The sequence below is a fragment of the Mustela nivalis genome, assembly GCF_964662115.1.
Source record: "Mustela nivalis genome assembly, chromosome: 1".
Taxonomy (NCBI): Eukaryota; Metazoa; Chordata; class Mammalia; order Carnivora; family Mustelidae; genus Mustela; species Mustela nivalis.
Genome location: NC_139020.1, coordinates 137,666,571 through 137,678,436, shown reverse-complemented (window position 1 = coordinate 137,678,436; position 11,866 = coordinate 137,666,571).

Genomic DNA, 11,866 nt, shown 5'->3' with positions numbered 1-11,866 from the left:
CACTGAGCCACCCAGGCGCCCAACAGAAGTTTTTATTTTGATATAGTTCCAGTAGTTTATCTTTGCTTTTATTTCCCTTGCCTGAGGAGACATATCTAGAGAAATGCTGCTATGGCTGACATCAGAGAAATTACTGCCTATGCTCTCTTCTAGTATTTTCATGGTTTCAGGTGTCAAATTTAGGTCCTTAATCCATTTCGAGTTCATTTTTGTGTATATTGTAAGAATGTGGTCCACTTTCATTCTTTTGGGTATTGCTGTCCAGTTTTCCCAACACCATTTGATGAAGAGACTGTCTTTTTCCCATTGCATGTTCTTGCCTCCTTTGTCATAGATTAATTAACCAAAAATCATGAGTTTATTTCTGAGTTCTCTATTCTGTTCTATTAATCTATGTGTCTGTTTTTGTGTTGGTACCATGCTGTTTTGATTACTATAGCTTTGTAGTATATCTTGAAATCTGGGATTGTGATACGTCCAGTTTTGTTCTTCTTTTTCAAGATTGCTTTGGCTATTCAGGATCTTTTGTTCCATACAAATTTTAGGATTATCTGTTCTAGTTCTGTGAAAAAATGTTATTGATATTTTGATAGGGACTGCATTAATTCTGTAGATTGCTTTGGGTAGTATGGACACTTTAACAATATTTATTCTTCCAATCTATGATCATAGCATATCTTTCCATTTGTTTGTGTCATCTCTAGTTTCTTTCATTTCTGTCTTATAGTTTTCAGAATATGGGTCTTTTACCTTCTTAAGTTTATTCCTAGGTATTTTATTATTTTTGGTACAATTATAAATGGAATTGTTTCCTTAAATTTTTTTCCTACTATTCCATTATTAGCATATAGACATGCAACAGATTTGTGTATATTGGTTTTATATACTGCAACTTTATTTAATTCATTTATCAGTTCTAAGAGCTTTTTGGTAGAATCTTTAGGATTTTCTGTATATAGTATCATGTCACTTATAAATAGTGAAACGTTTACTTCTTCCTTACCAATTTGGATACCTTTATTTCTTTTTCTTGTCTGATTGCTGTGGCTAGGACTTGCAGTACTATGTCAAATAAAGGTAGTGAGAATGGATATCCTTGTTTTATTCCTGATCTTAGGGGAAAAGCTCTTATTTTGCACCATTGAATATAATGTTAGCAGTGGATTTTTCATCTATGCCTTTTATTATGTATGTTCCCTCTAAACCTACTTGGTTGAGGTTTTTTTTTTTTTTAATCATGAATGGATGTTGTACTTTATCAAATGCTTTTCTGCATCTATCAAAATGATCATATAATTTTCATCCTTTCTCTTAATGTGATGTATCACACTGATTTGCAAAATTTTTTAAATAAATTTTTTATTTTATTTTTTAAAGCTTTTTTTTTTTAAATATTTTGTTCATTTATTTGACAGAGAGAGAACACGAGCAGGAAGAGTGGCAGGGAGAGGGAGAAGCAGTTGCCCACTGAGCAGAGAGCCTGACATGGGGCTCAATCCCAGGACTCCAGGATCATGACCTAAGCCAAACACAGACACTTAACCAACTGAGCCACCCAGGTGCCCCTGACTTGCAAATATTAAACTACACTTGCACCCCAGGAATAAATCCCACTTGATAGTGGTGAATGTTTCTTAAAATGTATTTTTGGATTCTGTTTTGTTGAGGATTTTTGTTTTGTTGAGGATTTTTATTTTGTTGAGGATTTTTACATCGATATTCATGAGAGATATTGGCCTTTGGTTCTCTTTCCTTGTGATGTCTTTATCTGGTTTTGGTATCAGGGTAATGCTAGCATCACAAAATGAATTTGGAACCTTCTCTTCCCTTCTATTTTTTTGAACAGTTAATGAAAAATAGGTGTTCACTCTTCTTTAAATGTCTGGTAGAATTTACCTGTGAAACTGTCTGGTCCTGGACTTTTGTTTGGTGGGAGTTGTTGTTGTTGTTGTTGTTGTTGTTGTTTTAAAGATTTTATTCATTAATTTGACAGAGAGAAATCACAAGTAGACAGAGAAGCAGCCAGAGAGAGAGAGAGAGGGAAGCAGAGAGCCCGATGCGGGACTCGATCCCAGGACCCTGAGATCATGACCTGAGCCGAAGGCAGCGGCTTAACCCACTGAGCCACCCAGGCACCCTGTTGTTGTTGTTTTTTTAAAGATTTTATTTATTTCTTTGACAGACACAGATCACAAGTAGGCAGAGAGGCAAGCAGAGAGAGAGGGGGAAGCAGGCTCCCTGCCAAGCAGAGAGCCCGATGTGGGGCTCGATCCCAGGACCCTGAGATCATGACCTGAGCCGAAGGCAGAGGCTTTAACCCACTGAGCCACCCAGGCGCCCCTGGTGGGAGTTTTTTTAACACTAATTCAATTTCATTGTTGGTAATTGGTCTATTCAGCTTTTTTATTTCTTCCTGATTTAGTTTTGGGAGGTTATATGTTCCTAGGAATTTATCCACTTTTTCTAGGTTGTCCAATTTTTTGTCATATAATTGTTCATAATATTTTCTTATAATCCTTTGCATTTTTGTGGGGTCAGTTGTTATTTCTCCTCTATCATTTCTGATTTTGTTTATTTGACTTCTCTCTCTCTCTCTCTCTTTCTCTCTCTCTCTCATGAATCTAGCTAAAGGTTTATCAATTTTGCTGCTCTTTTCAAAGAACCGGCTCCTGGTTTCATTGATTTGTTCTATTGCTTTTTAGTTTCTACTTTGTTTATTTATGCTCTAATCTTTATTACTTCCTTTCTTCTATGGCTTTGGGATTTCTTTGTTCTTCTTTTTCTAGGTCCTTTAGGTGTAAGGTTAGGCTCTTTATTTGAGAGTTTTCTTTCTTGAGATAGAAATAAAGGCAGTAGCTTTTAAAATATAATGACATTTATGAAGAATAATAAGAGGAAGAGCACCATACTGAAACAGCAATAATGCTGTTGCTCAAAGCATTTTCAAAACTTCAAAAGTATTTTGCATGTCACATAAAAACAATCAGTGATATTGTAGCCTTACACATATTTATTTCTACCATTACATTGTAGGATGCATTTCAGTAGGCAAACTTTTTAGTTGGTGGCTAACATCTTCAGTGTGATTTTGATCTTTGAGTTAGGCACTTCTCGAACTTGTTCTTAGGTTTTGTTATTGATCCTATACTGGGGCCTCCAATTCTCTCTTCACTGACTAATTTTAAGAAAGGGAAGAGCCAGGGTATGGTGAGGACATAGAGGATCAAATCTATGAGCAGTCATTATACCAACATATACCATACAAAAATGACCAAGAATGAACAAATTAGAGAACTAAATTGGGAAGGGGTGGAACATTCAGCTATTTTTTAATCCTAATCACAATACTAACGTGGGTGTGTTAGCAGCAATAGATTCTAAAAGAATCCAACTACAGGCCAACAGACAGAATTCTTTAATGTGAGTGATCATATTTGGGATTTTCCTTTCTGATAAGTGAAACTTCCTAGCTTAGTTAATAATCAGCCTTTGGGAGTGCCTGGCTGGTTCAGTTGGACGAGCATGCTACTCTTGATCTCGGGGTTGGGAGTTTGAGCCCTATGTTGGCTGTGGAGATTACCAAAAAAACAAACAAACAAACAAACAAACAAAAATCAACCGGGCTGGGGCGCCTGGGTGGCTCAGTGGGTTAAGCCGCTGCCTTCGGCTCAGGTCATGATCTCAGGGTCCTGGGATCGAGTCCCACATCGGGCTCTCTGCTCAGCAGAGAGCCTGCTTCCTCCTCTCTCTCTGCCTGCCTCTCTGCCTACTTGTGATCTCTGTCAAATAAATAAATAAAATCTTAAAAAAAAAAAATCAACTGGGGTGCCTGGGTGGCTCAGTGGGTTAAAGCCGCTGCCTTCGGCTCAGGTCATGATCTCAGGGTCCTGGGATCGAGTCCCACATCGGGCTCTCTGCTCAGCAGAGAGCCTGCTTCCTCCTCTCTCTCTGCCTGCCTCTCTGCCTACTTGTGATCTCTGTCAAATAAATAAATAAAATCTTTAAAAAAAAAAAATCAACTGGGGTGCCTGGGTGGCTCAGTGGGTTAAAGCCGCTGCCTTCGGCTCAGGTCATGATCTCAGGGTCCTGGGATCGAGTCCCACATCGGGCTCTCTGCTCAGCAGAGAGCCTGCTTCCTCCTCTCTCTCTGCCTGCCTCTCTGCCTACTTGTGATCTCTGTCAAATAAATAAATAAAATCTTAAAAAAAAAAAAATCAACCTCTGGAACTTAAATGGTCTGTTTACAGTCTCAGAGAAAGAAGTTTAGTGATTAGATGGCTGATAATTATATTACCTATCAATTACTATTTCTAAATCAACTAGGATTGCCAAATAATCAACCTCTTTTTGCTTGCAATGAGAATTGCAAGCAAAAGAGTTCAGATGGTCATGGTACAACAAATTAAATGGTTCAATCAATTTTAAAGGTGAGTCTTCCTTCACTAAGATTTGAGAGTGAGCTGTGAAGTATGAATTCCAGATGTTTCATTAAATTTGAACGCTTTAATTATGAGTTTTGAAGGTACAAGCTAACCAAGCCACCTTTGCAGAGACTTTTTTAAGGTAACCTGATCGGTATTTCCTAATAAAGGCCTCTGTTTTGTTTTTCCTATATAAAAATAGATTAAAAACTATATGTATAATGATGATGTTCACTGCAGCATTAATAACAATAGCTAAAATCTATGAATGAGGTTAATGTTCAAGCAACATTCCCAAGGCTGAACTAGAAGGTATTGATGGGGCTGTGGGGAGAAGGTTGCTGGGCAAAACTGCCAATTTGGGTGAGTCTCTGTGGGGTGGTCAAGATATAATTTGTGGCTGCGTATCACCTCACAACTGGTATTTCAGCCCAGCTTAGCCCTTCTAGGACAAATCCAATGACTGTTTTTATTCCAAATAATGAATATTTATAAACTTATTTTGAGTATCCAGTACTTGAGTTGGGGTGGGGGGGGGAGTGGAAAATGCAGGCTACATTGAAGCCTGTGGAAAAGTAAGGTCTTTATCAACCCAAATATTCATTCTTAGAAAGTTGTAGCAGTTCCTTCTTGTATAGTTAATGGTGATGGGATAAAACTCTTTTTTGGTTGTTGTTGTTTTTGTTTTTGTTTTTAAAGTAAGCTCTACACCCAATGTGGGGCCTGAGCTCACCATCCACAAATCAAGGGTCGCATGCTCTGCTAACTGAGCCAACCCAAATCCCCATGGGATAAAACTCTTGTCTAGAATTTCTATAAACCCAATATCAACCCAACAAAGGAAATGGAATCATACACACCTTAAAAATCCGTGGCAATAAATATTATTCTGATAAGAAATGTATGCATCAAACAGATTTTGTATGGGAAAACCAGACGTTAGATACCTCATTTTTACCTACTGAGAATTACCACAAAAAAGAAAAGAATGTCAAGGGTCTAAAGCAGCAGACCTGTACAACAGAACTTTCTCTGATGGTTAAAATATTTTCTGTGCTTTCCAAAGTGATAAACAGTGTAGCCCGTTGAGCACCTGAAATGTGGCTAGTAGGACTGAAGAATTGACTTTTTTTTTTTTTAAGGTAGGCTCCATGCCCAGCATGGAGCCCAATGTGGGGCTTGAACTTATGACCCGGAGATCAAAACCTGAGTTGAGATCAAGAGTTGAATGCTTAGCCAACTGAGCCCTTAGGTGCCCCTGAAGAACTGACTTCTAAAATTATTTAAAAAATTTTTTTAAAGATTGTATTTATTTTTTAGAGAGAGAGAGCACACACATGAGAGAGAGTGAGAGCATAAGAGAGCAGGAGCAGGGGCAGGAGTCGGGGCAAAGGGAGAGGGAGAAGCAGGCTCCCAGCTAAGCAGGAAACCATATATGGGGCTAGATCCCAGGACACTGGGATCATGACCTGAGCGGAAGGCGGAAGCTTAACCGACTGAGCCACCCAGGCATCCCCTAAAATTGTATTTAATTTAAATATAGTCACAGCTGACTAGTGGCTACCACATTGGATGGCACAATTCTAAAGTATTTTCCAGTAAATATTTGTGTGGTTTCCAGAAAGAAGCCATGTCACATAATAAAGTGGCAGGCAAATTGTTTGCTGAGTTGTATGTAGGTAACCTTAATTTGTATTTAAAAAAAAAAAAAAATCAACTCAGTAGGTGGTTGCATTCTCTGTAAAGAGTTTAAAAACAACAAAAGCTGGCTAAATGTCATCACTGTTTTTACTACCTTTACATGCTGACAATTCTAAACAATGTCAGTTACAGAGTACTCCTCTTTGCCAGGGTGGATGGCAGTAGTTTCTGCTCTGCCCCCTTCATATACCAGCTCTTCTCCACAATACCTCACACATATACAAGGACAAAAGAAAATCAATGGATTAGTGTATGTGATGGCTATTAGAGTTATTCACAAATAAAATGGTTCTTCCTCTCCTACCAGACACATGGTAAGATTTCACTTCCTTACCCCTTAATCTCAGACTTGCTTCTGAAAATCTCAGCAGAAGCACTAAAAGTCAGGGCATGCTATACTGTGCTCTTTGCCCTTTGCCTTGGGCACATGGCAATGTTCCAGATAGCAGCTACTCTAATAGCCTGGTTTCTAGAGAGGGGACCATGATGAACCTTCATGATGAACCTAATATGTGCAAGAAATAAACCTATTATTTTAAGCCACTGAGATTTGGGGGAATGCTTTTTACTATAGCTTAATCAAGTCTGCCTTACTGATACCATATACCTACTAATATCCCTTAGCAATTTCAGAATTTAGAGATGAAATCACAGCTCAGAATCAAAAGGATAAAATGAACAGCTGAGTTTCCAGAACTTACTCTATAGAAAGTCACCTTCAAGAATATTTTTATTCCAGGGCACCTGGGTGGCTCAGTTGGTTGTTACTGCCTTTGCCTCAGCGCATGATCCTGGAGTCACAGGATCAAGTCCCACATCCAGCTCCCTGCTCGCCAGGGAGTCTGCTTCTCCCACTGACCTCTCTCCTCTCGTGCTCTCTCTCTCTCTCTTTCTAAAAAATATATAAGAAAAATATATTTTTAAAAAAGAATATTTTTATTCCAATATAATTAGCATATAGTGTTATATAAGTTTCAGGTATACAATATAGTGATTCAAAAATCCTATACTCAATTCTCATTACAGAAAGTGTACTTTTAATCCCCTTTACCTATTTCACCCCCCACCCCCATGGTTCTCCCCTCTGGTAAGCACCAGTTTGTTCTCTGTATTTGAATTTGTTTTTTTTCTTTTTCTCTTTGTTTATTTGTTTCTTAAATTCCATATATGAATGAAATCATATAGTATTTGTCTTTCTCTGACTTATTTCACTTAGCATTATATCATCTAGGTCCATCCATGTTATTACAAATGACAATAATTCATTTTTTATGGCTGAATAATATTCCATTGTGTATGTGTATATACAACCTCTTCTTTATTAATTCATCTATCAATGGACACTTGGGTTACTTCCATATCTTGGCTATGTTAAGTAATGCTACAATAAACCTAGGGGTCTATATATCTTTTCAAATTAGTGTTTTCATTTTCTTTGTGTAAATACCCAGGGCTGGAATTTCTAGGTCATATGGTAATTCTATTTTTTAATTTTTTGAGGAAACTCCATACTGTTTTCCCTACAGTGGCTACACCAGTTTGCATTCCCAACAACAGTACATGAGGATTCCTTTTTCTTTCTTTCTTTTTTTAAAAGATTTTATTTATTTATTTGACAGAGAGAGACACAGTGAGAGAGGGAACACAAGCAGGGGTAATCAGAGAACAAGAAGCAGGCTCTCCCTCTTGCCAAGTAGGGAGCCCACTGCAGGGCTTGATCCCAGGACCCTGGGATCATGACCTGAACCAAAAGCAGCAACTTAACAACTGAGCCACCCAGGTGTCCCTGAGGATTCCTTTTTCTCCACAACCCCCCCCCCCACCAATGTTTCTTGTGTTCCTGTGTTATTTTAGCCATTCTGACACGTGTGAGGTGAAACCTCACTGTTGTTTTGATTTGCATTTACTTGATGGTAAGTGATACTGAGCATCTTTTCATCTATCCATTGGCCATCTATGTGTCTTCTTTGGAGAAATGTTTGTTCATGTCTTCTGCACATTTTTAATTGCATTATTTGGGGTTTTTTCAGTGTTGAGTTGTACAACTTCTTTATATATTTCAGATATTAATCACTTATCAGATAGAGCATTTGCAAATGGCTTCTTCTGTTCTGTAGGTTGTCTTTTAGTTTTCTTGATTGTTTCCTTTGCTATGCAGATTTTTATTTTGATGTAGTTCCAATACTTTATTTTTCCTTTTGTTTCCCTTGCCTGAGGAGACATATCTAGAAGAATGTTGCTAAGGCCAACGTCAAAAATTACTGCCTATTCTCTCTTCTAGGATTTTCATGGTTGCAGGTCTCACATTTAGGTCTTTTATCAATTTTGAGTTTATTTTTGTGTATGGTGTGGGAAACTGGTCCAGCTCTAAGCTGTTTTGCCTTTTTTTAAGATTTTATTTATTTGACAGAGAGACACAACGAGAAAGGGAACACAAGCAAGGGGAATGGGAGAGGGAGAAGCAGGCTTCCTACCAAAAAGGAAGCTCAATGTGGGGCTCCATCCTAGGACCCTGGCTGGAATCATGACCTGAGCTGAAGGCAGCTGCTTAACAACTGAGCCACCTAGGCGCCCCCCAGCTATAGGCTCTTAAGAGCAGAGTAATGATGGTTAGCAATAAGCTAGCAACCACCCTCCATTTAATACAGTATGGATTCTGGTAGAAAAATGGACAAAAGATTATAAAGAAAGGTCACTGTAAAGCAAACCTAAGGCTTTTTTTTTTTAAGGCCAACATTTTTCTTTCTTTCTTTCTTTCTTTTTTTTTTTTTTTAATATTTTATTTATTCATTTGACAAGACTGGGGAGGGGGAGAGAAAGAGAGACAGGCAGGCAGAGGGAGAAAGACTCCCTGCTGAGCAGGGAGCCAAATGCAGGACTCCATCCCAGGATCCGGGGATCATGAATCGAAGGCAGAGGTTCAACCAACTGAGCCATCCGGGCGCCCCCAAACACAACTCTTATAAATAAGGCTCAACTTTACTTATTCAATTAGTTAGGGTCAAGCGAGGCTAGGTTGCCATAAGAATGAACACAACTAACACAGCGGCTTAACACAAAATATTCTCACTTGTCCAGTCTGATAGGGATTGAGCAGTTTTCTTCCTCTTGTAGCTATGCTATTTGGATTATTGGCCTCCACTGGTATACCAACCCTTGTCTTGGAAGAAGTAATAAATCATTTGTGTTCATTCCAAGAATGTCATAAAACTCCAACCTAATTGTATAAAGGACCAGGAAAACATAGTTTAGGTATGTGTCCAGAGGGAAAAAAAGACTATGATGCGCACATGGCTTTGCCTCTGCCACACTCTTAAGTGCAAAAATGAAACTAGGTAAGAATACCATTTTTCCTATCAGATTGGTAGAGCAGAATCTCTGCCAATAGTTTTTAACTGCCATTCTACTTCTAGGAATTTAACCTACAGATAAGACTGATATATGCAAAAAAATTTTGTAAAAGCAACAGACTGGAAGTAATTTTAAATGTTCTTCGTTAAGTGGCCACATCAAATTATGATGCATCTGTTATGATGGAATACCATGCAGTCATAAAGTGATGTAGAACAAGCTCTCTGTAACTAAATGAAAAAAATCAATATTAACATTTGGGTAAAAATCAAAGTATTTTTTGTGCACGTATTAATCTCCTGATGAAAATCCAAAAAACTGATCAGATTGTCTCCAGAGGAGACCTGAGACTTTTACTGTCAACCTTAATTGTACCTTTTGAATTTTTAGACATGTCAATGTATTACCTAGTCAAAATTTTAATCTTATTGGGAGGATATGAATTCAGCCAGCCACTTTGTGACCTTGAGCAAGTTGCTTCATCTTTAGGTTTGTGTGATCACAAGAGTTGTTATTAGTACAACCTGCTTTTGTGGGGTTGTAAGAAGCCAACTGCTCTATTTCTAAAGAAAGTTTTGATTTAGGTGTTTTTTAATCACACTTACATTGACGTAAACAAGAAGATGCTTGTTGGATTATCAGGAAAGCCTCTAAAGTGACATTTAAGATCTGGGAGTTTTCTCATCACAAAGACATTAGGAGTGCTTGGCTTGTCTTGAGAACAGCAAAGACACTGCAGTATCAAGAGAGCAGTAGGACATGAATTCAGTGGTGGGGAAGTGTGTAAAGATCACGGAAGTCATCTAGGACTTCAGCTTCTAGCACTGGAATGACAACACTTAAATAGCTACAGTAATGGACAGCAAACTATAGAGTACCAAGAATGTAAGCAAGCCCTTTTTGGAAATAAGGAACACTGACCTTTAGCCTGAACCCTCCCTGTTGTCTTTCCCAAATTAGCGTTGTTTGAAAAAACATTTAAATGGGTATTTTCTAATTCACACAAGCACCAAAGAACCAAGAGGAAAAAATTCTCAAGACTAAATACTATACATTTTATTTTCTCTCAAAGTGACTGTTTCTGCCATTACAATTTTTTGTAGGTTAGGGTGTTTGGCTTGCTTATTAGCATTAGATGACAAAAGATAACAGGTCCATTTTAGTTTAATAAACATTTATTCCTTTAGTTGAACAACCTCTACACACAAAATATATATATGGTTTAGGATCTCTGAGTGGAAAAGGAATTTAGGTCTCAAGAGGTTTTGAGCCTTTTTCTGGTCATCATTTAACTGAGCCTAAGACCCCTAAAAAAAAAAATGTAAAAACTGGTTCAAGGAAACCAGCAATTAGATTTTGAAATCAAACTACGGATTAAGTTAGCGAACTTAAAATTGGGGCAATTCCTCTCCTGTAGTTCCTACACACCCAAATTCACCCTGAAAAACAAAAACCTCATCTACTGTAAGACAAAATGGACACAGAATAGTGGTATACTGAACATCAACATGGGCACAATTGATGGGACTGGCAGATTTTGAGGGGTTTGAATTAAGGAGAAAAATGACTGGGCTAACACATGTACGGATTAGATTGTAAACTATAGACTTGTATTGACACCAACTACATGACTTTTCTCAATAGCCTATGGGAATGTTTAAGTGGGTTGATCCAAGAGAACTTGGGACTTGGAATGAGCAAGGACATACTTTTAAAGCCAACCCTTTTTTCTCCTGAGGTGGCTAGTGGATTCATAAAGGTCACAAAGACCATGGATAAAGTATTTAAGATTCTAATCAAAGCCAACTTTAATTTTTTATCCTCACACTTCAAAGGTTATCTGAGGGCCACCAGTTTCCCAATTCTAGCACTAATTACTAGCTTACATTATCTTAGTCTTCTCATTTACCTAATGTTCAATTTCCATCAGTTTTCATAGAGACCATTAACTAACCGCTTTGCAGGAAATTCAGGATTCCACAGATCCTATGGAGTTATGGGATACAACCAGGAGCCTCCACATTTTATGTTAACTTCAACAGTCCTGTGGAGACCAAGGCAATTTTGCTTTGGTTAAGCAGGATGTATTTTCATTTTTAAGAAAACCTTCCTGTAACAGGTAGGTTTATTCAATTCTCTTAAAAAATTGGTGGGATTCTTTTAAAGTATCCTTTCCAAAGCAACAGTTACATAGTTGGAATATTGGATTCAGTATAAAAAATGTAGTTCCTAGTTAATGCTGTTTGCGTATGATCATGATTAAAGATTAGGATAGTCTTCACATTTCCAAGTTAGGTCCAGTTTTAAAAGCTTCTTCTTTCCAAACCCCTAATAACAGCCATTTGAGAGTAAACCAAAGCATTACATCACCCCAATGAAGCTGTAGGTTTCAT